Source organism: Pleurodeles waltl, chromosome 1_2, assembly GCF_031143425.1.
Source record: "Pleurodeles waltl isolate 20211129_DDA chromosome 1_2, aPleWal1.hap1.20221129, whole genome shotgun sequence".
NCBI lineage: Eukaryota > Metazoa > Chordata > Amphibia > Caudata > Salamandridae > Pleurodeles > Pleurodeles waltl.
In genome coordinates, this window is record NC_090437.1 from 402,920,228 (window position 1) to 402,947,257 (window position 27,030).

Genomic DNA, 27,030 nt, shown 5'->3' on the forward strand with positions numbered 1-27,030 from the left:
TCCAATAGTTTGTATCATCATCACCAGTGGCAGTTTCTTATTTAGGGGGCTGGGGTCCCGCTCCTCTGGTTTTCAGCATGTAGAACTTCAGACTTGCACTTAAAATCGCTTGGCTACCTCATCATATCTCTGAGCATCATCAAGAAGCTAGGCAAACATGGAATGACAATTGAGCATGTGTGTGAATCTCTCTCTTCAGGGTTTACCGTTTTACAGTCGAAGACATTCATTCTCACAGGAATTAGTACGCTGAGACCCTGAGTGAAGCTGTCAGGCCCACATCACCCATTCAGAGAGAAACATCCTGAAGGAAACTGAGCTGGTGGTTAAGGGGGTTTGACCCTACTCGAGCAGAAGCTACAACTCTTGTCAGGATGAAAATCAAACAAACCCCAAATTAACGTGCTTAATCTGGTATCTTGGCACGAAGCAAGTCAGGCTTATTTAGAGGCAGAGTTAAGTATTTATGCGAAACCCCAAACAGTAATAAAGTGAAAACATAAGACAAAAAAAACAAAAAAACGCACACCGACTCAGAAAAATAGATTAAAATGTAATAAAATATTTAACACCAAAAAACTGCTCAGTAAACCCGGACATACGATATTTTAAAGATTTAAGTTCAAGTAGTGCTTAAAAGCACGAAACTCCAACTGTGGTTATGTGGCTGTGACAGACCATTACAAAGTCACAAATTCAGGGGGACTGTGATGGAGTTTGGGCCGGATACAGGGACCAAGTAAGCCCACTGAGCAAAATACCTGTAATCCTGGTTGCGGAACGTTGCAAGATCCCACAATGAGAATGCATCAACCAGCAGTGGTTCTGAAGAAGTTGCAAGTTGTGATGCGAGGCCATGTGTCAGAGATGAGTCGTGCAGCAGCAGTTCCGATGAAGCCATCAACGGGGCTTGCAATACGAGGTACTGACTCGTTGTTGAGGATGCCATGGACAGAGGCTTGAGATGCAAGGTCATAGGTTTAGGATGTATTGTGCAGCAGCAGTTCAGAGGAGTTGTGGTGCAAGGGCCTCCATCAGGGACACATCATGCAGAGGCAAGGAAATGCATCACACTGCATCCGTTCGTCCTAAAAATCACAGCTGTGATGGCAGAGCACCTTCAAGCCCACTTCCTAGGGCCTAGGACTGGGGTGGCACCACTTGATAGGCAGAACTCACAGCAGGCCGAGTCCAGGTGCTAGGTGCAAGGTGGTTAGGACATCTTATGTCCCTGAGGCTTTTATCAGGAGGTCAGCCAACTAGCCCTTTGAGTCACTCAGAAGGTCCTTGGTTCCAGATGTAAGTCCAGTCCCTCCCACTCAGGCAACAGGACATCAGGGGAGTGGGTCAGCAGAGTAGCACTCCTTCTTGTTACAGAGCAGCACAGCAGTCCTTCTGAGTCTTCCACCAGTGGAGAGGTGTACTGAAGAGTTGGTTCTGAGGTTCAAATATTTACACTTAGTGCCAGATTTGAAGAAGGAGAAGCTTTTGGAGTTTTTTACCCCAAAAAGTGTTTGGAATTTCCTGCCTGCCAGCCCCAGCTTGGGTGGGGGGCGGTGGGGGTGAGAATGTAGCCTCTTTCTAGCATTGTTACCCCCACTTTTAGCCTGTTTGTGAGTATATGTCAGTGTGTTTTTACTGTCTCACTGGGATCCTGCTAGCCAGGACCCCGGTGCTCATAGTGAAAACCCTATTTGCCAGTGTGTTTTATCTGTCTCACTGGGACCCTGCTAGCCAGGATCCCAGGCCCAGACCCAGCCCATAGTTTGTGGCCTGAATGTGTATACCCGTGTAGTGCCTAACTGTGTCACAGAGGCTCTGCTAATCAGAACCTCAGTGCTCATGCTCTCTCTGCCTTTCAATTTGTCACTATAGGCTAGTGACCATTTTACCAATTGCAATTGGCATACTGGAACACCTTTATAATTCCTTAGTATATGGTACCTAGGTACCCAGGGTATTGGGATTCCAGGAGATCCCTATGGGATGCAGCATTTCTTTTGCCCCCCATAGGGAGCTCAGACAAACCCTTACACAGGACTGCCATTGCAGACTGCAATAACATGTGTGTTATTTCACAGCCATGTTCACTGCACTTAAGTAACTTATAAGTCACCTATATGTCTAACCTTCACTTGCTGAAGGTTAGGTGCAAAGTTACTAAGTGTGAGGGCACCCTTGCACTAGCAAAAGTGCCCCCACATAGTTCAGGGCCATTTCCCTGGACTTTGTGAGTGCGGGGACACCATTACACGCGTGCACTACATATAGGTCAATACCTATATGTAGCTTCTCAATGGTAACTCCGAATATGGCCATGTAACATGTCTAAGATCATGGAATTGTCCCCCCATTCCAAATCTAGTATTGGGGAGCCAATTCCATACATCCTGAGGGCTCAACTATGGACCCCAAGTACTGTCAAACCAGCTCTCTGGGGTTTTCTCGGCAGCTACCGCTGCTGCCACCCCACAGACAGGATTCTGCCCTCCTGGGGTCTGGGCAGCCCTGTCCCAGGAAGGCAGAACAAAGAATTTCCTCTGAGAGAGGGTGTTACACCCTCTCCCTTTGGAAATAGATGTTAAAGTCTGGGGAGGGGTAGCCTCTCCCAGCCTCTGGAAATGCTTTGAAGGGCACAGCTGGTGCCCTCCTGTCATAAGCCAGTCTACACCGGTTTAGGGAACCCCCAGTCCCTGCTCTGGCGCAAAACTGGACAAAGGAAAGGGGAGTGACCACTCCCCTGTCCATCACCACCCCAGGGGTGGTGCCCAGAGCTCCTCCAGTGTGTCCCAGACCTCTGCCATCTTGTTTCCAGAGGTGTGAGGGCACTCTGGAGGCCTCTGAATAGCCAGTGCCAGCAGGTGACGTCAGAGACCCCTCCTGAGAGGTGCTTAACTGACTAGGTGGCCAATCCTCCTCTGAGGGCTATTTAGGGTCTCACCTGTGGGCTTTTCCTCAGATAACGACTTCCAAGAATTCACCAGAGTTCCTCTGCACCTCCCTCTTCGACTTCTGCCAAGGATCAACCACTGACTGCTCCAGGACGCCTGCAAAACTGCAACAAAGTAGCCAGAAGACTACCAGCGACATTGTAGCACCTAATCCTGCCGGCTTTCCGACTGTTTCCTGGTGGTGCATGCTTTGGGGGCTGCCTGCCTTCATCCTGCACTGGAAGCAACAAATAAATCTCCCGTGGGTCGACGGAATCTTCCCCCTGCTTCAGCAGGCACCAAACTTCAGCTTCACCGGTACTCTGGGACCCCTCTCATCCTGATGAGCGTGGCCCCTAGAACACAGGTGGTGGACCCAAGTGACTCAGACTGTCCAGTGGTCCAACTGTCCAAATTTGGAGGAGGTAAGTCCTTGCCTCCCCTCTCCAGACAGTAATCCTGTGCACCGCATGAACTGCAGCTACAAGGGCTTCTGTGCACAGTTCCATCAAATCCTGCATGCACAGCTGAGCCTAGGTCCCCAGCACTCTGTCCTGCGATGCTCAGCTATCCAAGTTGACCTCCGGTGTCGTGGGACCTCCTTTTGTAGTGTTGAGACGACCGCTGTGTTCAGACTTCTTGCACCCGTGTTCAAGGACTTCTGCGGGTGCTTCCTGCTTGGGCGTGGGCTCACTACGTTGCTGAGGGCCCCCTCTGTCTCCTCTCCAAAGTAGCAACATCCTGGTCCTTCCTGGGCCCAGGCAGCACCCTTTTTCTCTAACCGCGACTCTTGCAGCTAGCAAAGCTTATTTGAGGTATTTTGCCAAGGAAACAACTCTGCATCCTCCAGCACGCCGTGGGTTTCTAGCACCTTTCGTTGCTGCAGAATCTTCAGCTTCTTCTATCCGGGGGCAGCCATTTTGCACCTTCATCCGGAGTTTAGTGGGCTCCTGCCCCCCCGGACACTTTCGTGACTCTTGGACTTGGTCTCCTTTCTTCGCAGGTCCTCAGGTCCAGGAATCCGTCTTCAGTGCTTTGCAGTCTGTTGTGATCTTTGCAAAATCCCTTTTCACGACTTTAGTGTGTTTCTGGGGAAATAGCAGTACTTTACTACTACTTTCCAGGGTCTTGGGGTGGGGTATCTTGGACACCCTTAGTGTTTTCTTACACTCCTAGCAACCTTCTACACACTACACTAGCCTAGGGGTCCATTCGTGGTTCGCATTCCACTTTCTTAGTATATGGTTTGTGTTGCCCCTAGGCCTATTGCATCCTATTGTATTCTACAGTGTTTACACTACTCTCTGACTGTTTTACTTACCTGATTTTGGTTTGTGTGTATATTTTGTGTATTTCACTTACCTCCTAATGGAGTATATCCTCTGAGATATTTTTGGCACATTGTCACTAAAATAAAGGACCTTTATTTTTAGTAACCCTGAGTATTGTCTTTCTTATGATATAGTACCTAAATGATATCAGTGGTATAGTAGGAGCTTTGCATGTCTCCTAGTTCAGCCTTGGCTGCTCTGCTATAGCTACCTCTATCAGCCTAAGCTGCTAGAACACTACTACTCTACTAATAAGGGGTAACTGGACCTGGCACAAGGTGTAAGTACCATTGGTACCCACTAGAAGCCAGGCCAGCCTCCTACAGGGGGCACAAAAGACTAGTGTGAAATCCTTTGTGTTTGTGCTGAGGCAGAGCCTTTGTGATGTGTAAGTGTGATTAGTTACATCTACTCCCCTGAATCAAGTCATAGATGTCCTATCCTACCAACACCTATTCCCTGTCACTGTATGGGAGTAACAAACAAAAACCAACTGGCAACTACACCTAGTCATGTGACCAAGGATACATGCTTTGGGAACCAAATAGTTGGGAAAAGAAAATTACAACTTTCTAAAGGAGGCATTTTCAGAATTGTGACTTAAAACTCAACTTTTCAATGAAAGAAGGTTTTAAATTACAATTCTTCAGAGACCAAACTTGACTTTCCTACTTACTTCCAATTGAAAATGATCACTTACTAAATGTAATAAGGTAACCTAATGTTTTCCTATGGGAGAGTAGGCATTGCAGTAGTGAAACGTCCAACGTTTTTAAATACTGTGCATCCTATGGGCTGTTTAGGGCCTATCCTAGGGGTGATTCACGTACTAAAAGGGAAGGTTTAAGCCTGGCAAAAGGTTTATTTTCACAGGTTGAAATGGCAGTTTAAAACTGCATACACAGGCTGCAATGGAAGGCTTGAGTCATGTTTAAAAGGCTACTTAATTGGGTGGCACAAGTGGTGCTGCATGCACACTAGTAGCATTTAATTTACAGGCCCTGGGTATATATAGGACCACTTGACTAGAGACTAATAAGTACATTAAATGTGCCATTTGGATGAAAGCCAATCTCACCATGTTTAAAGGAAGGGGCACAAGCAATTTATTGCTGGTTAGCAGTGGTAAAGTGTGCAGAAGCCAAAAGCCAACAAAAACGAATTCAGCAAAAACAAGAAGAATAAAGCCAAAAGTTTAGAGCAAGACCACCCTATGGCTGACAGGTCTAACACGTCAGTTTTGTACAAGTCAATCTGCAGAGTTTTAAGATGACAAACTGCTTGGTTTGATTGTGTTGTGGTGTTGAAGGTTAATAAAAAAAACTCCATGCTTTTTAAGGAATTTCATCCTGAGCATTTTTCCCAGTAAGTGATATAAGTGCAGCCTTTAATTACTAGCGCTTAGTGAGCCAACGTAAGAAATAAATCTTTTCTCATTTTTTGTAATGCAGTTTTTTATATTACCAGAATTCAAGTAGTTGTTCTAAAATATTGCAGTTGAAGGAATGTAGGCATGTTTGTCAACTCTACTTTAAACTGGTTTTAAGGCATGAGTTAAAGTGCAGTTTTCTCATCATTCAGAGGCCTAACTTGGCAAAAACAAGCCTAAGCAGTCCTGTGCACTCGATGAGCTGCCGCTTATTGCTATTTTGAAATGGGAACATACTCTTTTTCCGGATACATGGTCTCACAATAGTACTGTTCTTGAGAGAGGCCATTATTTCCTCCACGCTTTACCCTTCTTCTAAGAGTTGGGGTCTCTTGCACTGTTTCACTTTCAGAGCATTTCAGCTTGGTTCTTTCTTGCTTATCATTGTCAAATTTCACCAGCCGCCATTGATTATCAAAGTAGTCCTTTAGTCAAGTTCTCTCCAGAGATTTACAGGCACATCTTCAAAAGTTTCCTGAAGCAGAAAACATCCGATAAAGTCTTCACCATAGTGAAGATCATTCACAGTCAAGCCTTTACATAGGAAGAAAAACCTGGGGGTCTCTCTAAAAGGGGCATGGCCTGTGTGGTTAAGGGTGTGGCTTAAACATGTAAACTATGAATCTGTCTTCTAGTGTGCCACCCAACTGGTTTTTGTCTGCCTCTCTGTTATTACAACCAGATACATAACCCAACAACTAATATACACCGAAAAAACCCAGGATTATTGGCTTTGTCAGTGGTTGTTAGCTGTATAAGATAAATGAGGAACAACAATAATTTTGTAGTAAATAATAATTATTGCCAGTGTTTCAATTCTGAAATTATGACTCTGAATTAAACATTACTGAGATCTGTGGAGGGGGCTGTGGTCTTCATTGTGTCTCAGTCACTCCCATTCTTCGCTTCACACCAATCCTCTGTGTTGGACACTTACACCATTTTTCTCTTCACAACTTTCTGAAATTCTCCATTTGCATATTTCACACTTCATCTTTTTCCTCTTCAGCACCCTCTTTTCACTCTCCACTATGTGAACCTCCTCATATCTCCTTCGTTTTATCACCCCCAAACACTCACTGCACCTACTGACCAGTAAGCATTGATTTTTCTTTTACTTACGCCTTGTCAGTATTTTGACCACTGTTTATCTCCTTCACGCGTATTTGGATAGAATCACAGTTGCAACTGGCATAACTGACCACTGTTCAGTGTGCTTTTCAGAGGCCAAGGATTGGATGACTATGTATTCTGAACATCTTTTTGACACAGTCACAGGCATTGTGAGGAATTCTCAAGGCCTCAATCGTATTCCATTTTAAACACCAGGACACTCAGTTTAAAGTGTGCACTAACGAAACGTAGTAAAGAGATTACTCTTAAATAAATAGCAAATATTCTTAGAGAATGGAGATTAAGTAAAACTTGTGAAATATAAACAGAAACTAAAGCGCTGACCTGGATTACCTTAACGTTTTTTACATTCATAGTTCAGAAACTGATCAGTGTTTTTGTCCGTAGAGTTAAGGACATTATTATAGGGCCTGATAAGAACCTGCTTCAATCTTAGCTTCTAATTACTAAGGGCTCTGAGACCCGAAGTTACCTAGCCCATTTAAAGCCCTGTTTACAGGACAGGTTGCCTGTGTGGTAAAATACAAGAAAACTTCATTTAATTTGTGTGAAAGTTATGACCCACTGTCAAAGTTAAGCAAGGCGGTTTTATGGGGCTCTTAGTAACCTCTGAATTCATTTTTTATTTTCTGTGGAACTATTTGTTATATCAGTCATGCAGGAAGGCAGTGTGCAATATTATATTATTGTACTTGAAAGGCAATAAGGATCACAGATATGCGGAAACCTCGCCAAACATACATTGGTGTGTCTCCAAACTCGTATTTTTTTTGTTCGTTTTTTCCTTGTCTGGGCAGGCGGTCAGTGTAGTGTTCAAATCCTGGTGGAAGTTCAGTTTTTCGAGAGACCCAGGATAAGTCAGATCTATGTTCTTAGGCTGGCTGCTGCTACTACAGGTTTTAGGTGTCCCCAAGGAGCCGACTATAGGTGTGTGGTAATGAAAGTCTGTACATTTCTGGCAGAAGTGGTAAAACTAGAGGAGCGTATGCAGGTAAAAATTCTTCTGTTTTAGGGATAGTTTGGTGGAGAAAATTCCACTGGTAAGTTCTTCTCTGTATTTACCACTTTCGCTAGAATTCAGAAGATTTTCCATTGCTGCTAAATCCTGAATCAAGCCCCTATCTCATTGCCATAATGTGGCCTGTATTTTATGGATGGTCTAAAACCAAGTGCTCTGTGGTAAGGTAGGTTAAGTCCTAGGACCATCGTTAAGATGCCCATCAGTGCAACAGCGTTTTCTGTGGTACAGGTGATTTGAGTTTTCATGGCCCCAATGGAAATATGACACTCCTCGGTATACAATAAATAAAGGGCCAAGACGGGACCACCTATACACATCTTGGTAGCTTCCTTTTAGATATGATTGAAAGGAGAAATGGTGAAAAGCACAGAGAAAAAAGAAAGGACGCAACTCATCTGTTTTGGGGTTTTAATCGCAATGCTTTTTCTAGGAAAAAGATAGTGTAATGATGTAGGGTGTTCCACCAATAGAACTGATGCACTTAGAATCAAAGAGGGTAGGTTGGGGAGTATTCCCCTACAGGGACATCTTAAGGATTTTGGGGACTCTGGGCCCAAAATATTTTGAGGGCCCCTGTTCGGAACAGCTTTCAATTTCTGAAAAATGGTCCAAAACCTAAATGGGTTCTAAATGTGTTTCTATCAAATATTCAGGGATAGTGATTTGTGTACTCACTGTTGTAATATAGAAACCACTCTCTATTATTTTGGGAAATAATCTCTGCAACTGAAGTCCTGCTTTGATCTAAAAGGATTTTTTATGGATGTTGCATGGTGTAGAAAAACAAACTACACTTTTCTCCAGAATGTATGTAATAGACTCCTAACATCACTTGTATTAAAAATAAATTAAAGGAAATTTGTATTTAAAGCATGTCTAAGAATCATTCAAGGTCATCAGGACAGGGCTGTGTGGAGAATAGAGCCAGGTCTTTCAACAGGCCCCCTGAAACGCTAGGGCCCTAGGCCAGAGCCCACTTTGCCAATGCCTTAAAAAGACAATCTTCATTTAACCTCATGCAAACAATAGAACACTTTTTGTCCATACTTAAGGCATAATCTGGACTGAGATGGGTAGACACTTGCAATGGCGTCAAGATGTTTCTGGTGTTTATAGCAGCACTCTTTATCACATGGGTAGGTAATACGTGGGCTACATAGGTTTCTACTTAGCTTGGCTTTGGGTGTGGTTTTCTTATAAGTAGATGGATTATTCTGCTCTAGATAAACCAATTTCAAGGGGTTTAGCGGCCTGAACAGTGAAAGCAGGCCTCTTTGTTGGTTCATATAAAACAGAGAATTTTTATCAAAAGAGACCTCAATTGTTCCTCATAGGTGTATTTTTGAAACCTGCTGCTAGACGTACTGTCAATCTTGCATATGGTCATCAACAGAGTTGTACATTACATGGTCCAGTAGAGCTGTCTGTAAATATTGTGCCTATTAGAAATTCTTAAGTCAAATGTGTTAGTTTTATACAAAGTATGTCACTGTGGGACTAACCTGAAGTCAAATTTGTTGGTAATCCATTTTAGGTTTTCCTCAATTTTTATGAGTTTCCAACCTTCAATTTTAGTAGCTTGAGTTCTCTACTGTGCAAGGTGGCAAATCCAGAATTTGGTACTCATTCATTATCTTACTAGGTAGTGGTGGTGATGAATTTCTTGCAGCGAATTCACTTAAAGCCTGCACTTATGCATGCTTGTCTAGTGCTTGGAAGTGATGTAGAATGGTGTTGAAAGTAATCAGGGCAAGTAATCAGGGCTGCCTTTCACTTAAGTCATGGTACTTATCATATCCATGCAGGCTTCACTCCCTGTGGTGCCTTTCAGATGAAAAGAGGGGGTCGGTGGCCTGAACAGGGGAGAGAAAGTCAAGACCTTAAGGCCCTCTTTACAAGTTGGGCTGAATAGGTTGGGGTATTTAAAACACCTGGTTGTTATCATTACATGAGGGAGAGATAGTTACCTCCTATACTGAGTTTCAACTTGTAAATGATTCATAACATACAGACTCTGCATTTAACATGCCGCATTTCAAACGCTTTTGCTTTTTCCCCGGCCTTTTCTCTCAATAACTGTTGGCAGGTTGATGGTACCGGAATCTGTAAGGGGAAATCTGTGAGGGGGTCATATTTATAGCACAACTTGTAACTCTGATCCCTTGGCAAACACCTGTTTGCACAGTAATAGGAATTTACCCCTGCAGTCATAAGAACAGCCCTAGTGTGTTTGAAATATAATTCAGGATATGTCCTTCTAAAAAAAGAGTTATTTTCTGCAGTTTGATTGAACCCAGGTTACCATATGGCACACTAAGAGTGAGTGAGAGCGTATGGGGTATCTATCTGGTTACACAGTACCCCAGCAATCACTCAAGTGCTTAGGACGCTCGTAGAAGATGGTAGCGTAGACTGGTTAAGAGGGAGTTATTTAATCAATGAACAATTTTTTGAAAGAGCCATTTAGTTTGCAGATGTGACTTTCCTCTTCCCCTACATAAAGCCAATTTTAAATGTATCACAAAGGAATATTTGTATTAAATGTATATATTGATCACATCCCTCCCTTTAAAATCACAGCACTAAAGGGAAAACAGGTGACAATTACTATTTTATTGAATGAGGCAAAGAAAACAAGTGTTGTATTTCATTATCTTCATAAAGAGCTTCTACCTCTGAATAACACTGTAATTATGAAACAGACACTTTGAACTACTGCCCTAGATATAAAGGCATTATCCAACTGCTCAGGCTCTAGTATCTTCTACTGTTAGTTTTGGTCCACTGGTGCTAAACTGGAATTCCAATTCAAGGGTATCAGTGGTGAAGCAATGAGAAGGTCAACATAAACCTATGAACCTGATTCTTTTATTATGAACGTTTTGTATTATTTACAGCCAGTGCTTAATTTGAGCTGGTATTACTGGTGGGGACTACTGCACTCATTTTTGGGGATCAGCGCTTATTTTTCCACATTACCTATTTCCGGATGACAAAGGAGAACAAAAACGCACAAACGAGATGAAAAGGAAGAAGCGAAAGATGGAAAAACAGTCACTGATGAAGAAAGTGGGAAGACGCAGGAAGTGTCTGGCTGCAGTGCTTAATTTGTGCTTGTTGTTTCCGGTGCTGAGCATCAGCACTTATTTTTGAGGGCCGGGGCTTATTCTTCTGCCTTAAGCATTTGCTGCGAGCTAAAGACACATTTGGGAAAGAGGGAAGAAGAGAAAAAGTAAAAAGTGTCATTGAAGTAGAAAGCATAAAACTGCCAGAGTCAGCTGAATGGGGCAGGGAGTGGCTTTAAATGGATTGAAGAGGCCCAAGATGGCTTCAGGATTACATGTTTCGGTATTCCGTGCTGCACATTTAAATGCAGCAGCCGCGTGTTCAAGAGGGGGGCTTTGGGCACCGGCACGTTTTTATTTACAAATTAAGCACTGTCTGGCTGTGGATTAAAGAGGATTGAGGTGAATTCAGGAATACACACACAGTCGTGTTATTCTGTGCGCTGAAATTTAATGGAGCCAGACACAGTCTTCTGAGCACCGCCTTTGGCACCGGCACTCATTATTTTACAAATGAAGCACTGTTTATAGCAAGAAAGAGAACAACGTTACCTATCTATTGCATCACCCATAGAGACAAAGGTACAAAATGTATTGCAATTGAAAGGACAGCTGGATAACAGCGAAGAATCGTAGCGTTTGAAACAGAAGCCTCCATTAAAAATAACATTCAGATTGTAGCCGTTCCAGATGCATGTTCACAACTCACTATGCACACTAAATTATTAACATAATTCTAAGTAACTTGGCATTAGAAATAGAAGTATAAAAGTGCAGGTACTCGCTGGCACTCCTCTACACCGAGTAGCTCGTGAGCTAGTAGTGGCTTTCCAGCTACCTGGAAGTAGCTCTCCTCTGTGCAGCCTAGTCAATGAATTTAGAAGCTTTTGCTTTGGCGAATTAATATATGTAAATCACAATTAAAAAGCATGTATTAGAGGTGAAAATGTTTGCATTTTCAGAGCTCAGAGGCTGATGTTTTGATTAAAATGGCTGAGTTTTCTGCTGATATTTGAGTGATAAAATGGTGTTGGGGAGACTTATTACCAATATTATTAACTTGGTGCTAGGGGTATTGTAGCTATGGCTGTTTTGTACTACCCATAAATGGGCATTCCACTTTGACAAAGCATTTTTTTTATATTACTGCAACTAACTGTTCCTAATACACTAAAGGAATCACTCTGATAGTGTTGGCTTATGGCGGTCGCTAACGTGATCTTGTCTAATGTGGTAACTACTACATCACTAATAATATTAGCAGCTGGGGAGGCTTTTCATTGAACATATGTAGACCTTATTACAGAGAAGGCTGGAGTCCCCTGGTCTAAAGTATTCCACCCCTGCTGAAAAGTGCTGCTACATTCCCTTTCAAAATAAAAACGTACATCAAGTAAGTGGTCCATATTTCACCAAGGCATATAAAAGGGGTCACACATGTGTGCGGGGTAGTGTGTGCATGAGGATCAGTGGTGTAACGAATCCGGAGGAGAGCTCCTACGCTCTAGACCCAGTCAGGAGGACTCAAACCAGGGGCCTGCCACTCGTGCACAGTGCCAGAAGGAGCCTACGAGCTCCAGGTGGCCCTCCTCCGGCACCATGCACCGCGGGGGCTGAAGGGGCTATTGTTACACCACTAATGAGGATGGGTCGCTTTTCGCAGTCCACGAAGTTGCCAGCATGATGGAGATGTTATTATGTAGACGTGACTTTCGGTGTAGGCAGTACAAAGCACATTTTCTCACCTGGGGCCCATCAGCAGCGATGATGCAAAAGGCAAATGCTAAGGTATTTACAAAGAGAGGTAGCAATCCCTTTATTCTACAGAAACTTAATATTCTTAAAGGCAGTCACTTTTCTAGCATAAACACAACGGTTAAGAAATCCATTAGTACCTACTTGATCACAAGCTTCTAAAATGCTCTCTTTTCAATAAAAACAAAGGTGTGCTGCTCCACTTGGTGTCCCACATTTTTTAACATTGCTTTAAAAATGACATCACATACCAGGGCAGCTGGGCCCCTATACATCCTGGTCCAGAAGGAAGGATAGAGCACTATCTCTCCCTATTTTAAGATCTCTAAATCGCAGTGTGTTCCCACAGCTACTTATGGAGCGGGGTGAGGGTACCACAATGTCTTACCCATACAGGTCGAAAAAAACAGAATTTGCAGATGGCTGTTGAATCTCCCACCATCCTGCCCTAATTTTTTTCTACATTCTGAACCTAGCCTAGAATACATCTCAGATAGTATCAAAGTGCCCCCCTTCTGCTTTGGGTGAGTGTGTGGACCAACAACAAACCTAGCTTCAATACAGACGTTATTTTAGACTGTCTTAGTCTCGATTAGGATCACTCCATTCCTTGGGAAACTATGTTAGCAAGTCCTTCATGGACATCAGCCTCCCTGAAATGATACGGCCCCTGATAACTTAAGTAAGTTGGTTAAGTCGTGCTACGCACAGTTCACCCTCTCACAAAAAACAGAGGAGGCCTTCAGTAAGCGTTTCATTCGCAACTATTTTATTACCTTAGCGACGAGGGACTTAGCGCCATATCTAATCCAGGAGCTTACATGCTGGGAAAGGTCACTCCTTTTTGGATTCAGGTCGGGCACCATGTGGCGTCTTATGTGCTTTTCTTAGCGGGTGAAGGTGTGGGATAGCAACTTACCTGCTTGCCCTTGTGACGGGTTGACTCAGCAATCTTTACTGCATTTTGTATTATTTAGCCAATTTTATTGTACCTTTTTTCAACTCTGTCACAAGCACATCTTGAAACCACTAGAATTTAGGAAGTGTAGCGGTGCTAACGTACCTTCAGCTGTTATGCAGCCATGACATCTCTTTTAGTGTTTGCTGCTTTCTTAAAATGTCCATTCGCAGCCTCTATTCAATGGAGGGGTAATGATAGAAGTGGCAGAGCTTGAGCGAATCCATCTGTCCTGATATAGCAGATCTATTTGTATCAACCTCCTGTTTTTACCTACAGTGTGCTAATGCCAATATTTTCAATGTGAACCCTATTGCAATGTATTGTACTTTTATGATCTCTTTAGAAGGATCAAATAATGATTTTGAAACTGACATGACACCATCAAAAGTAACCTGATTCATTAAGCTTACCTGTGCAGCAGGACCATTCTCACACGCCACTCATACACCTGTGTAACCCCTTGATGTCTTGGTGACAATTAAATATGGACCAGTTACGTCAGTGCTTAAAAATGGAACAGTGCTTAATTTGGGTTCCAGTACTTATTTTTGGGGACTAGGCCTTAATTTTCATCAGAAATTGACCCAGAGAAAGATAGAAATTGACCCAGGGAAAGAGAGGGAGGAAGGAATGAGGTGCAGAAAGTTAGAAAACAGTGAATAAGAGAGAAAGTAGGGAATAAAAAGAAACTGCAAGAGTGAATTAGAGAGTGTGTTGAGAGAAAGAGGCATGAGTTGAAATAAAAACTACACAGCCTTGGCATTCATCATGCCTGTCGTTCAGCAGTAATGGGGCAGGCTCATTAGAAACACTTTCTGCCCAGGTACTTATTTTCATTCATTTATTCATTTATTTGGAAACTAAACACTGGAACCTTTGTACCTTTCCTGTGAGCAGCAAAGCTACCTATGTCAGTAACAGACAAAGACAATCTTTCATCTATACTTTTGGCACTACAGCACAATCGGTTGGTAATACAAGTAATGCTTTGCAGTCCAGTAATGGAGATTTTTGGAGGAACAAAAATGAGAAACCTTTGATCTGTGCTGCCTGTTCAGTTAGGCACAACTTTATAAAAAGCGATTCAAAGGTTAAAAAAATGCAATATGCACCTCCACACTAATCACAGCATAAGGAATGTGCTCTAACTGATGATAAGGTGTAAAAATAAAAAAAAACTTGCATGTAAAACTGTAAACAATCCAATTGTTGCACAGTCACACAATATTCAAGATATGAACCCTGGGCTTGTATTTTTGATTGTATACACAGGTTAGACCTCACAGCCTTAGGGTGGTCATCATCCAACTTTTTGCCTGCCTCCCTCCATTTTTCTGACTCTGTTTTTGCTAGTTTTAGGACTATACAGTGCTAAAGTGCATATGCTCTCGCCCCTAAACATGGTAACATTGGTTCCTACCCAACTGACATATTTCATTTAACTGTAAGTCCCTAGTAAAGTGTGCTACATGTGCCCAGGGCCTGTACATTAAATGCTACTAGTGGGCCTGCAGCAATGATTGTGCCACCCACATAAGTAGCCCCTTAACCATGTCTCATGCCTGCCATTGCAAAGCCTGTGTGTGCGGTTTCACTGCCACTTCGACCTGGCATTTAAAACTACTTGCCAAGCCTTAAACTCCCCTTTTTCTACAAATAAGTCACCCCTAAAGTAGGCCCTATGTAATCCAAAGGGCAGGGTGCTATGTAGGTAAAAGGCAGGACATGTACTTATGTGTTTTACATGTCCTGATAGTGAACACTCATAAGTTCATTTTCCACTACTGTAAGGCCTGCTTCTCTCACAGACTAGCATTAGAACTGCCCTCATATACTCTTTAGTGGTAGATTCTGATCTGGAAGAAGTAGCCATGTCTTGTTTGGTATTGCCAGCCTGGGAATAGAAAATCCTGCTTACTTGTGAAGTTGGATTTAATATTACTATTTTAGAAATGCCACTTTCGAAGGTGGGCATTTCTCTGCACTTTACTGCCATCTGTTCCTTACAGCCTGTCTCCAATCCGTGAATGGTCTGTGCTGGTTGACAGTTGTCCTTGTGCAATTCACCCAGACAACCATAAACACAGGACACAGAGTCACATCTGCATTCATTTGCATACTGAATGGGTCTTCCTAGCCAGGAATGGTGGAGGGGCTCACACCTGCATTTCAAGGGCAAGTGGCCTGCCCTCACACAAAGGACTGATAACCCCTCACAGGGATCCTGGCAGACAGGACTGGGTTGCAAGGGGAACTTGTGCACTTTAAAACCACTCTTTGAAGATTCCCCCACTTCAAAGGCATTTTGGGGTATATAAACTGGGTCTCTAACCCCACCAAATTAGACACTTCTGGATCTACACCTGAATTCTGTCAGACTGCTTTGAGGGAAGGGCTGCAGCCCTGCTGTTGCACTAATGCCCTGCTGGCCTCTGACTTTGCTGGAAGGACTCTGCCTTCCCCAAAAGTGCTCTCCAAGGGCTTGGATTGAGCTTGCCTCCTGTTCTGAAGTCTCAGGGCAAACAGAGACTTCACCAGCTAGCTTTTAGCTAGTTTTCTGACTTCAGCGAAGCAAGCAACACCTTCCGCGACACCAGCACCAACGTTGCAGCCTGCTCCCGTTCTGTGGACATCACTGCACGGAATGACTGCGTCCTGCAATGCAAGTCCGATGTTGCCACGACACAGCTGATATCACACAGGGTCAACGTGACACTGCGAGGTCAACACATCAAGTCTTGATCGACTGGATCCATCGACCCTGCCGGGTCACTAGGAACCAACGCATTGCCACCAACACCGCACCAGCTCCCTCTTCAATCGGACAGAACTGACGCCTCGCCTCCACCTGCTTTGCAGTGCGGAACCGATGCCTCATCACCCCGGACGTCACAAGGGACTGACACCGCACTGTCCTCAGCGACACCTTATCTCTCCTACTCCATGCAACGTCTTTGTTTCTTTGTTCTCAAAAGGTACTGTACCTGGGGGTCTTTGCGACTCTGTGACCAGTGTCTGTGGCGTCAGATTACTGGGAACAACTCCGTCAACAACGCCGTGATAGACCCAGTTGGAGCTATTGTGTTTCTAAGAACTTTAGAGGGATTTAATTTTTAAAAATTCATAACTTTGCTTGTGTACATCGGATTTTCAGAGTTCCAGCCTTATTTTATTCAGATAAATATTATCTATTATTCTAAACCTGTGTGGTGTATTTTTGTGGTGTTTTCACTGTATGAGTTATTGCACAAATACTTTATACATTGCCTTCTAAGTTAAACCTGCCTGCTCTGTGACAAACAGCACAGGATGAGTACAGTATAATTTAGGTTGTGTTGTGACTTAACCTGACTAGGATTGTGGTCCCTACTTGGACACGAGTGTATACCTCTGCCAAAGACCCCAATTTCTAACACTGGTGATCAGCGGTGAGTATAGGACTTGTGTTTGTGCACTGCTATACAATAGATACATGTACACTACCTACCCATAGTTAAAGGTCAACTTGATTTGTTTTTTTTTGGTACAATTTCCCTGCTTGACATTTTCAAAATGAATCCTATACATCATATCTCTGGTTGGGCCCACAAGTGGAGTTGGGGAGTTTGACCTGTCTAAGCTGGAGGGAAACACAGTTAACCAGCTGAAGGGGATGGGGTACCTACCAGCAGAGCTTCCAAGAAGGAGGAGTAACAAAAGGCACTGAGGGCCTGGGTAGAAGCCCGCTCACAGGAGCATGATGAATTGGGGAGCAGGTGGATGGCTCTCCTGAGGAGCTGCCAACAGCAGTGGGGGATGTGACACCCCTGGATTTGTGCTGCGTGATAAACCAGTGAGCAGTGTCTCAAGACACGGCCTGACTGCAGAGGAAAGAAGAGAGGAGAGAGAATTCGGGCTGAAGTTGGCAAGATTAAAAATGGTGGCAGAGGAAAGAAGGCTGAGAGGGAAGCTCAGAGAGCCTTGGCAGAAAAGAAACTACTTCTGGCTCATGAATTGAGTCTAAAAGAGCTGGACCTCAAGGCATGGCAGTCTGAGTCCGGCAGTGATGGTGGCAGCATACGTACAGTGCCTGATGGAGACAAGAATGTTAATTTAACCAAGGAGTTGGTGCCCAGTTATGTGGTGGGAGATAACATTGACAAGTGGTTTTCTGCTTATGAAGATGCACTGAGAACACATGAGGTTCCTGAAGAGCACTGAGGGGTGGGTCTGTGGAAACATGTGCCTAAACATGGGAGGGACATACTTCTGACATTAGAGGTTAGAGACCAGAACAAATACACTCCTATGAAAACCATTTTGATTGCCAAATTTGGAATACCTCTGAGAAATATCGCCAAAGATTCAGGGACAGTTACAGGCTCCCCAACCAAACCTAGGTAGACTTTATTGATTTTTCCAGGAGGGCACTGGATGGCTAGGTGTGGGTCAGCAAAGTCGGTGATTATGTTGGGTTGTACAATTTAATCCTGAGAGAGCATATGCTCAGTATTTGCTTTACAAAGTTGAGCCAGCACCTAATTGACAGTAAGCTGACTGATCCTAGGAAGCTTGCTGAGGAGGCAGACCTCTGGGCTAGCACCAGAGTGTCCAAAAAGGTATCTGAGGGAGACGCCCACAAAGGTGGTCAGAGTTCCCAAGGAGAAGAAAGAGGAGGGGGATTAAAACAAAGGAGTTCTCTAGAGACCCCCAAAATAATTCCCATGGGAATAGTGGTAACCAGTCCCAGCCTGATCCTAAGAAGAAAGGGTTCTCTGACCATAAGACAGGGAGGTTTGTACCCCTATGTACAAAGTGCTCCAAGTATGGTCACTATAAGGGTGACTCTGAATATCCAAAGAGGACACAGCCCCCCACTGGGCAGACACCTGGGTTGGCTAGTGTAGCACTCAGGGAGGAAGTAGTCCCAGTTAGTTTTGGGGAGCGAACAGAGGTAACCCTAGTGTCCCTGGGGGATGGAGATATGGTGCCAAAAGCACACATGTCTGCCAATACTTCTAAGTATAGGCAGTGGGTCACCATTAATGGGCTGTGGGTGGAGGCTCTTCGTGACACAGGAGCCAGCATGACTACTGTCAAGGGTCAGCTGGTGTCAGCAGAGCAGGTCCTACCGAACACATACCACCAAGTGGCCACAGCATAATTTAGGTTGTGTTGTGACTTAACCTGACTAGCATTGTGGTCCCTACGTGGACAAGGGAGTATACTTCTGCCAACTAGAGACCCCAATTTCTAACAGCGCATCTAGAGAGTAAAGCCATGCACCTCTTTTCAACAAAAATGTGCAGTCTAGAGTGCAACTGTAGCACGGTTATCATTATAATTGGCTCAGAGCAGTACCCATGGGTGAGGTTGCACTTCTCAACATCCTATCTTTCCCAGTTTCTCCTGGCAGGCAATTATCAGGTCCACAAACTCTGAACACATTAATTCACCTGCTCTGACTTCCCCCTGGTCCAAGCAGGTGGGAAATCTGTGTGGGCTCAATATTCCCTGATGTATGAGTTATTCCCTATTTCAAGATTTAGATGCATGTATACCAGCCAATATCCAAGATTCCATCTTTCTGGTTTCAACACACCTAAATATGGGGAATTCAAAAGGTCGGTCTAACTCTGAGACACTATGATTTAGTGTAGGAGCATCAAACAGCGCAGATCAGAACATCAAAGCAGGGGTTTGCTCTCAATTTTTAATTATGTGCAGGAGCATGATGTATTGTAGACACTGCTACTTTGTTGTAAATAGACCTACAGCCCCATTGTGTGCCTGTGCGCAACATTCATGATGCTCATCCCTCCTATTATGGTTATTTAGTTTCTGTCAGATAAAATACAACAGATACAGAAGTAAGCAACTCCATCAGCTCAGCATACCTTCATTGTTTAAGGTAGATAAATGCAGATTGTGTGTCATATCTTCACAATGGGAAGGGTCAGCAGGACGGAGCCAGTTTATTTGGATTCAGCAAGACTAGTCAAAAACATTGAAACCAGTCTTGATACAATAGGGCACGCTAGTAGGGTTCAGTGCACTTTCATCTTCTATTGCTGAGAAAGGCAGATTGCAGGTAATTTATCTGCAATGTGAACGGTCAGTAGAAAGGGACCAAGCCCCAGGAATCAGTAGGGTTTGACAGAGGCTTTGCAAGCGGCCTTCATGTCATGAGGGGTATTTTAATTTTTCCTTGCTGGCTGGGTTAGGTATACTCTCACCTTATGGTTCTGATAAAGGAAGTTTGTGGGTCATCACTTCACAATGGGAAGGGTCAGCAGGACTGAATCAATTTCCTAGGATTCAGCAAGGCTAGCCCAAAACATTATGACATGCCTTAACTTGGTAAGTCATACTGTCAGAGTTTAGAGTACTTGCATCTTCTAATGCTGAGAAAGGCAGATTGTGGGTCATATCTCTGCAATACAAAGGGTTAACGGTCTGAGACCAAGTACCCTGCAACCAGCAAGGCTAGACCAAGACATTGAGAACAGCCTTAAAAGTTGTACAAGGTATTCAAATTTTTCCCTGTAATGTGTTTGTATGGGCAAAGAACAAAGTTCTTGAATGAATGATGTAGGCAAAGGTTCTGCTCTCCTAGAGCAGACCAAAACTGCAGCATCCAATAGACCTAGTCAGCACACTCCCAACTGGAGCCAGCATTCAGAGGGTTTGAATTAAGATTTGATCAATACAAAAGGCAGAAATGGCTTGAGATCAGAAGCACATCCAGATATTAAGTACTTACAGGGCCTGTATTCAAACCCAAGAAGTTGACCAAAGATGCCACAACACTATCAATCACCCTGCTACCAACAGGTGTGATACATAGCTTCTACCAAATGTTTATCCTAACAATCCATTAGTACAAGCAACATTGGTGTACGCATAAGTTTAGTTGCTTTTATAAAAAATAACTGGTATCCAGTACTAGTCCTTGCAGGATTTTTCTTGGTCTTTAATGGTACTTTCTCCAATCAAAAGTCACAGAAGATTTCCCTCATTACAATGATGTGTATTTTTAGCCCTTGCTTATGGTTTCACAAAAGCTACATGGCAGCCAACATGTGTTTCATCCTGCTGAGATTTTAAAAGCTGTGAGATTTAATGATATATACATATCTTAATCAATGATACAGAACAAATAGAATTCAAGTGTAGACAAATATGACTTACATATTTCCCCATGTGAAAACATAGTAAAAGAGTGGAGGAGGGCAAGAGAGTTGAGTTGGTATCAGACATGCGCAGACATGTGAAAAAATTAGAAGCAAGTGTCAAATCCCAAAAATGCCCGAAGAGGTGTAAATATATGCATGCCACCTAAAGGTGCTCAGATGAGTAAATTGTAAGTATGTCAGATAACACAACTGTTGTGAACACAAATGTACATGCTAAATGATTGTAATATTTAATTAGGAGTAACCCAGGAAAAAAAATGGCACCTATTAGCTGCTATAGTTTAGTTCAAAGGCTAGGGATGGGAGAAGAGCTGATGGGAGACGGAGAGATAGAGTGGGAATAGAGCAGACAAAGAAGCTTGGATGGGAAGACACATCTAAAAGTGTTTTTCACAAGGCACACATGTCAGAGAAGAGCTGAGCTAGGGTTGAGCAATTTGAGAACTACCAAGTCGGTGCCATGCTGCTGTCCTATTTGAAGTCAGGGAAGCAGGGTAAGTCACCGTTCACTACATTATCTCATTTTATTCTGACATGTCAGTGGTGTAACAAAGGCGGTACGGGGAGCCCTGAGCTCTAGGGGGGGCCCTCAGCACAGCACCTGACCTGAGTGAGTCCGGAGGGGGGCCTCCTACATCTTCTTTGCAGGGAGCCCCCTCCAGTTTCATTACTCCACTGTGACATGTAATTCACTACTGATAATGAAAGTGAAAGATGTTCCAGGGGAAAATCTAGAAGATCAGGAGGATGCCTCATTATGTAAACTACAAAAAACAAGGGTCTCTGGGATCCATGAAAAGTACTGGACTTGCATAGAGGAGTGAGGAGAGCAGAGTATCACAAGGCAGGATGATTCCCTCTTGCACTGTCAGGTCAGCAACCTAACAAGTGTTTTGTCTCTCACCCTCACATGTGCAAGAGCCCCCTCTACCTGTGGTCTGAACTGCGACCTTACTAAGGCTCACCGGACAGGTGCTTGTCCACATTTGAGAGCCTGAGAGAGGCTTGGGGCATGAACTCCTACTCAAAATTTGGCTTTCTTCAGCCTAGCAAGAGTAGGTGGAATCTCCACCTTTTAAAGTTTCTCTAGTTTCTGCTCAGGTTGTCAGCCTTGATTGCACCTCCACTTCCTTCCTACTTCATAGGGTGTACCCATTCAGCAGCAGACAGTATAAAATAAATAAATAAAATGGTGCAATACTACTGATTTTGTCATTAATTCCCATTCTTGCCCTTTTGGTATCCTTGTACTCATTCATATCATCTCTGTCTGAAACTTGTTGCTGTATGGATTTTTGAGCCTTCTTTGATTATCCCCTTTTTTGGTGTACGGCAAACAGAATTCTGTTACGCCTGTGCAGGCACGTACCTTCAGGGGGTGTTTGCGGTGTTACGCTCTTCTGATCAATTAATTTTCTGATATAAAGTTATGTACAGATGCTTTCTGTCGGATATGGTGAGATGCCTGTCGGATTTCACCAGGAATTTTTACATACACAGACAAAAATGCACACACGCTCTCAATCTCTGTTTTAAAAGTCCTCAAAAATATTTGTTATTTTACAAAATATTAAGATTTCTCTCTTGGTACTCCTACCAATCCACATTCCACCCCCTTTCCACTGCCCCTTAGGCCCCTCTCATGCACTGTGCTTGTTGTACACTGTATTTAAACATTATATTCCAGCCTGGTAGTCGGGAAATCTGAAGGTCACACCCCCACATTCTTGCTGACCAAGGTACGCCCCTGCCCCTGTGGCTAAGCCGATTTGTTTTTGTATAATTATAATTTGCACATCTGTCTCCTTCACCCATCCCACCACCAGGTGATGCGTCTCATAACACAATAACCGCACCTCAGGGGTCATCGCGCACAACTAGGCAACACCTAATATATAGGCTCTGAACAAAAATGTCTCTCTGAACCACACCCCTTAAATGGTGTAGCTTGCTATTTGTGTGGGTAAGCACTTCAGCATCCCACAGTCCCACACTGGGGTAATAAGCATTTTACAAATTCTACAGGTTTGCATTGTTTATATATAGCACATTCTTTTAACTTTTAATTTCTATGAGTTAGTGCATGCGCAGCCAACAACAATGCATAGCTCACAGTGAGCAGTGGTTACCTCGATCTGTTTCTGGTCACTGCTGTCTGCAGCTCACGAACTAACTCAGAAAAATTATCTTTAGACACTGGGGCCCATATTTATACTTTTTTAGTGCCGCATTTGTGCTGCTTTTTGACGCAGAAGTGGGCCCATTGTATTTTGTATGTTTGCGCCGCTTTCGCGTCAAAAAAATTATGCAAATGCGGTGCTAAAAAAGTATAAATATGGGCCTGGATGTGCAGAAAAAGGTGTGCTCGACTCCGCCTGTTCATGGTAAGGCCCCAGGTCCCTCCCCACAGGAGTTCGAAGCCTTGGTGCTCGGGCTTGTACAACATGGAATATTGCAACATATCACTACTTGCTCTCTGACATGTTGTACAAGAGTGGTAAATAAGGGAGGACTCGAGAGCGGGAGCATCCCTCAGGGCACTGCAGCCACTGCACCTGTCCAGGGCCCTCCCTTGTCCTCCCGGGGCCCCTTTTAGCCCTAGGTCAATGAATAATAGTGAGAAATGCGAGAATCAGGGATCCCTCTGCACAATCTAGAGGGGGGAGGCTTTGAGGGGCTGACGCGGGGGAATCATTTTTTGCACTGCGTCACCGGACACATTCACCCATGATCTAACTAAAATGTTGAAAGTATATGGCAGAAAAGATGCAGCTCTCACGTGTAAAGGGTAGCAAACGGAGTTTAGACCAGAAAATAAAATCACGGTTCAATAATATCTTTGAGTTCATTCTTGTATTTACCTTACAAATAGGTTCCTCGCTCCGGTCTCGCGGGTGTCGCTGCAGAGCGCTTTGTGGGAAGCTCAGAAACAACCTATTTATTCTGCCAAGACCAGGCAAGGAGCCAGGAGCGAGCCCAGGAATGTGGACAGTCGAAGCACAGGCTACGACTAGCGGCATATTTCTTAATTTCCTCTATTACTTTCCGCTTCCGGAGTCCGCTGGCACCAACATTTAGCAGCGTAAGGGTCGAAGTTCAAGGCGTTCGTTATCAGATTCACAGGCAACTGAAGACTTGCCAATTACACAATGCGAGTAAGAGTTTTAGAGCCAATACCGAATTGCGTAGACTGTAGTGGATTAGAAAGCATTTGCTTTTTCGAAATAAATTGTAAATTGCAACGTTCACCATTGGTACTACTTTGCATTGCCACAAGACAGCTAGAAGCCTCGACGAGCTAGCACTAGAGGCAGAACAGTACGTCTGCAGAGGCGAGGAAATGTCTTGCAAGGTAGTGGTTCCGGCGACCCTTCGATTGTGGTACTGACAGAACCACATGTTCTCGCACTGACATTCAACGTAGACAATTACACATATGCATAGAAAGCAACACATCTACAGATAGCCATCCACACATAGGCCAGCACTTACACAGACTCATGCACACATAGCACCGTAGATTAAGGCACACTGGCCATTAGGCACATTAGTAAACCCCAAAATCACCCGTACAGGCAGTGCTTTAAATGGGCAGGTACTCTCCGGTGCTGAGTACCTGCACTTCTTTAATTTGAAAGGGAGAGTACCTGCACTTCTCAGTACTGCTTCAAAGCATTTAATGGGAGAGTACCAGCACTTCTGGGGAGCAAACTAGTACTGTGGGTAATGAGTGCCAGCGCTTCAATATTTCTACTTAAAGGACGGCGTGCAGCAGTGACGGCCAGTAATTTTAGGAGGGAGGGGGGCGAGAGGGAAGCACACTCACATTCACACTTATTCAATCAGACACACACGCATGCACATCCATTCACAACACTCATCAACATTCAAACATACACGCACGCACTAAACATTCATTTAAAAAACCCACACACACATGTACCTTCAGCTCGGAGGTCCCAGGAGGGCCTGACCTTGCAGCAGCCCCAACTTCATCACAGAGTGGGATGGGGCCAGTGAGACCTCTGACTCCACCCCACTCTGTGACTAGGTGTCACTGATTGACACTCGCTCTGGGCACTTCAGGGCTTAAACCTGAAGCACCCAGGTCAAAGTCAATTAGTGACACTTCCCCTCGTCACCGAGGGGAAGGGCATCGAGGCACCTTTGCTGAGCTGCGGATGTCACGCTCATAGGAGCTGTGACCTCTTCAGCCCAGCAAAGTTCAGCTCAGGCAGCCAGGAATTTGCGCAAATCGCGCATGTCTAACTCCTGGCTGCCTGATCTGAAAATGAAGAGTGTCTGTCAGGCTGACCTTTGCTCAGCCTGACAGACACTCTTCACGAGGGGCAAAAGATGGGGGTGTGTGGCCCCTCCGCCCTAAAGGACGGCCGCGGCTGGCGTACAGGTACCCATGCGTACATTCAACACACAGAATCACACATCTATAAACAAATATACAAAATATATATTCTCAGATTAGACAATAAACCTAAAAAATATGAATATAGTCTCCAATAGAAGTACACGGAAGTGCTTGCAAATACATGCAGACGGTTGGATTTATGAGTGTGTGAGAGGATTAATACATAGGTTAGTGCAAACAACATCAATAATCGGTGTTCAGCGGGCCCTTTAGGTCTTTGGGCCCCGGTGCCACTGCACCTGCCGCACCAATGAAAGCTACGCTCATGTTTGGTATGCAAAGCGCAGGGGCGATTAGAAAGGGCTGCATAATCTGCAAGCAGTTGGCAAATGCATGTAATTGGGATGTCTGGACACGCTTGTAGTGTCAAATGACAGATGTTGCAGTTCCGACCAGTGTTAGAAATATTCTATAACAAACATCATGACCAGCACATGGGTGCTGGAACCAGGCTGCCATGCCCTGGACACAGGTAAAGTAGAGCGGGATGCAGGTGTTGAAAGGTGAACCATCAACTTCACTCCCATTCATCGGTAACTAAAGATGGCCCCGCTATGACAGCATCATAGGTCGGTTCTCATTTTTTTTAAATCACTTTTTATCAGAGATTGTCATATCAATGGTACCTCGCATCAGCATTGCCACGTGGTATATACATGCCAATGTCTTAATATACATATTTTAGACATCTGTGTATTTCATATTCACGACGAATTAACAATTTTATAGTAATAATGGAACCTGTGACTCCTAGTATTGTTATTGTGCATACATTGTGTACAGTTCAATCAAGCAAGGCTTCTCTTCTTTCTTGTGCTCAGATAAATCCGATTTCCCATCTTGGTTAGCTCATTGGTACGATAGTGATGTCTGTGGCTCCATGATGTCCTCATCGTGCTTAGAATTGCCATTTTATCCATGCGGTTTTGGTCTGTAGGCCGTAGTGGCTTCGGTCTCCATGGAGGGTGCTACATTCTTTTTGCCATGGCCTTGAACCCTCCTACGGTAGGGCAAGTGTGTGTCATGTAGTCCATTGTGTAGTGTATCTTTTCGGGGGGCATCTTGTCTGATTTTGGTTGTAGTGCCAAACACAGAGCGTCTTTTAGATCCTCGCATGGTTTCACGGCCAAGGAATTTACGGAATTTTATAGAATTTTAGAGATGTTTTATCTTTAAGCATGTTGTATTATGAGATGATTGTTATGGTTTTTATTAACTAAACAATAAAGATGATATATAGCGTCTCACTCTGTGAGTGGTGTTCCTTGTCCCGTCTGTTTATGAATCTGTGTCAAGGCAATCATTTCTGCAGTAATCCACCCTAATCAGATCTCGGACCTGGCTCTTTTTTGGGTGGGGGGCGGGTACTTCCAGTACATAGCTATGGCCCATTTTCCCAGGAGAAGTGCTAAGTCTATGAATTTAGTTTTGTGGTTAGATTTCAGTGGTCTGGTGAATCAGCCTAAGAAGCTCACCATCTTTGTATTCTGTAGCGATTGTCCTGTCAGCAGGGGCGTAGCTTAGTCAGTAATATTGGGTGGTGCGAGCTTCTAATTTCCCAACAATTACGCTGACACATAATGTTGAAATACATTATACGACAAGCATGGCACACTATAGGGGCTTAGGGGCAGGATAAAGGGAGGGGAATGCAGATTGGAAGGAGCACTAAGTGAGAGAAAGCACATTATTTTGTGAAATAACTAGCATTTTTGAAGTATTCCCAAAGAGAGTGAGTGTGCTTTTTGTTTGTGTGTGTAAAATTCCTGGTGAAATCCGACAGACACCTCAGCATACCCGACT

The 27,030-nt window shown here is 44.0% G+C and overlaps 1 protein-coding gene across 5 annotated transcripts in view; it reads right to left on the reverse strand.

Annotated features, from left to right (window-relative positions):
- Positions 1 to 23,843, reverse strand: part of LOC138300566 (uncharacterized) — a 960,785-nt gene extending 936,942 nt beyond the window's left edge. For 2 of the 5 annotated variants that reach the window (XM_069240136.1, XM_069240146.1), the window contains exon 1: positions 23,663 to 23,818. The gene's annotated coding sequence lies outside the window, so the exon portion shown is untranslated. Of the gene's footprint in view, positions 1 to 23,662 lie in introns of all 5 variants that reach the window. The other 3 variants (XM_069240117.1, XM_069240153.1, XM_069240126.1) reach the window with 3 other exon arrangements.
- Positions 23,844 to 27,030: the final 3,187 nt, after the last annotated feature.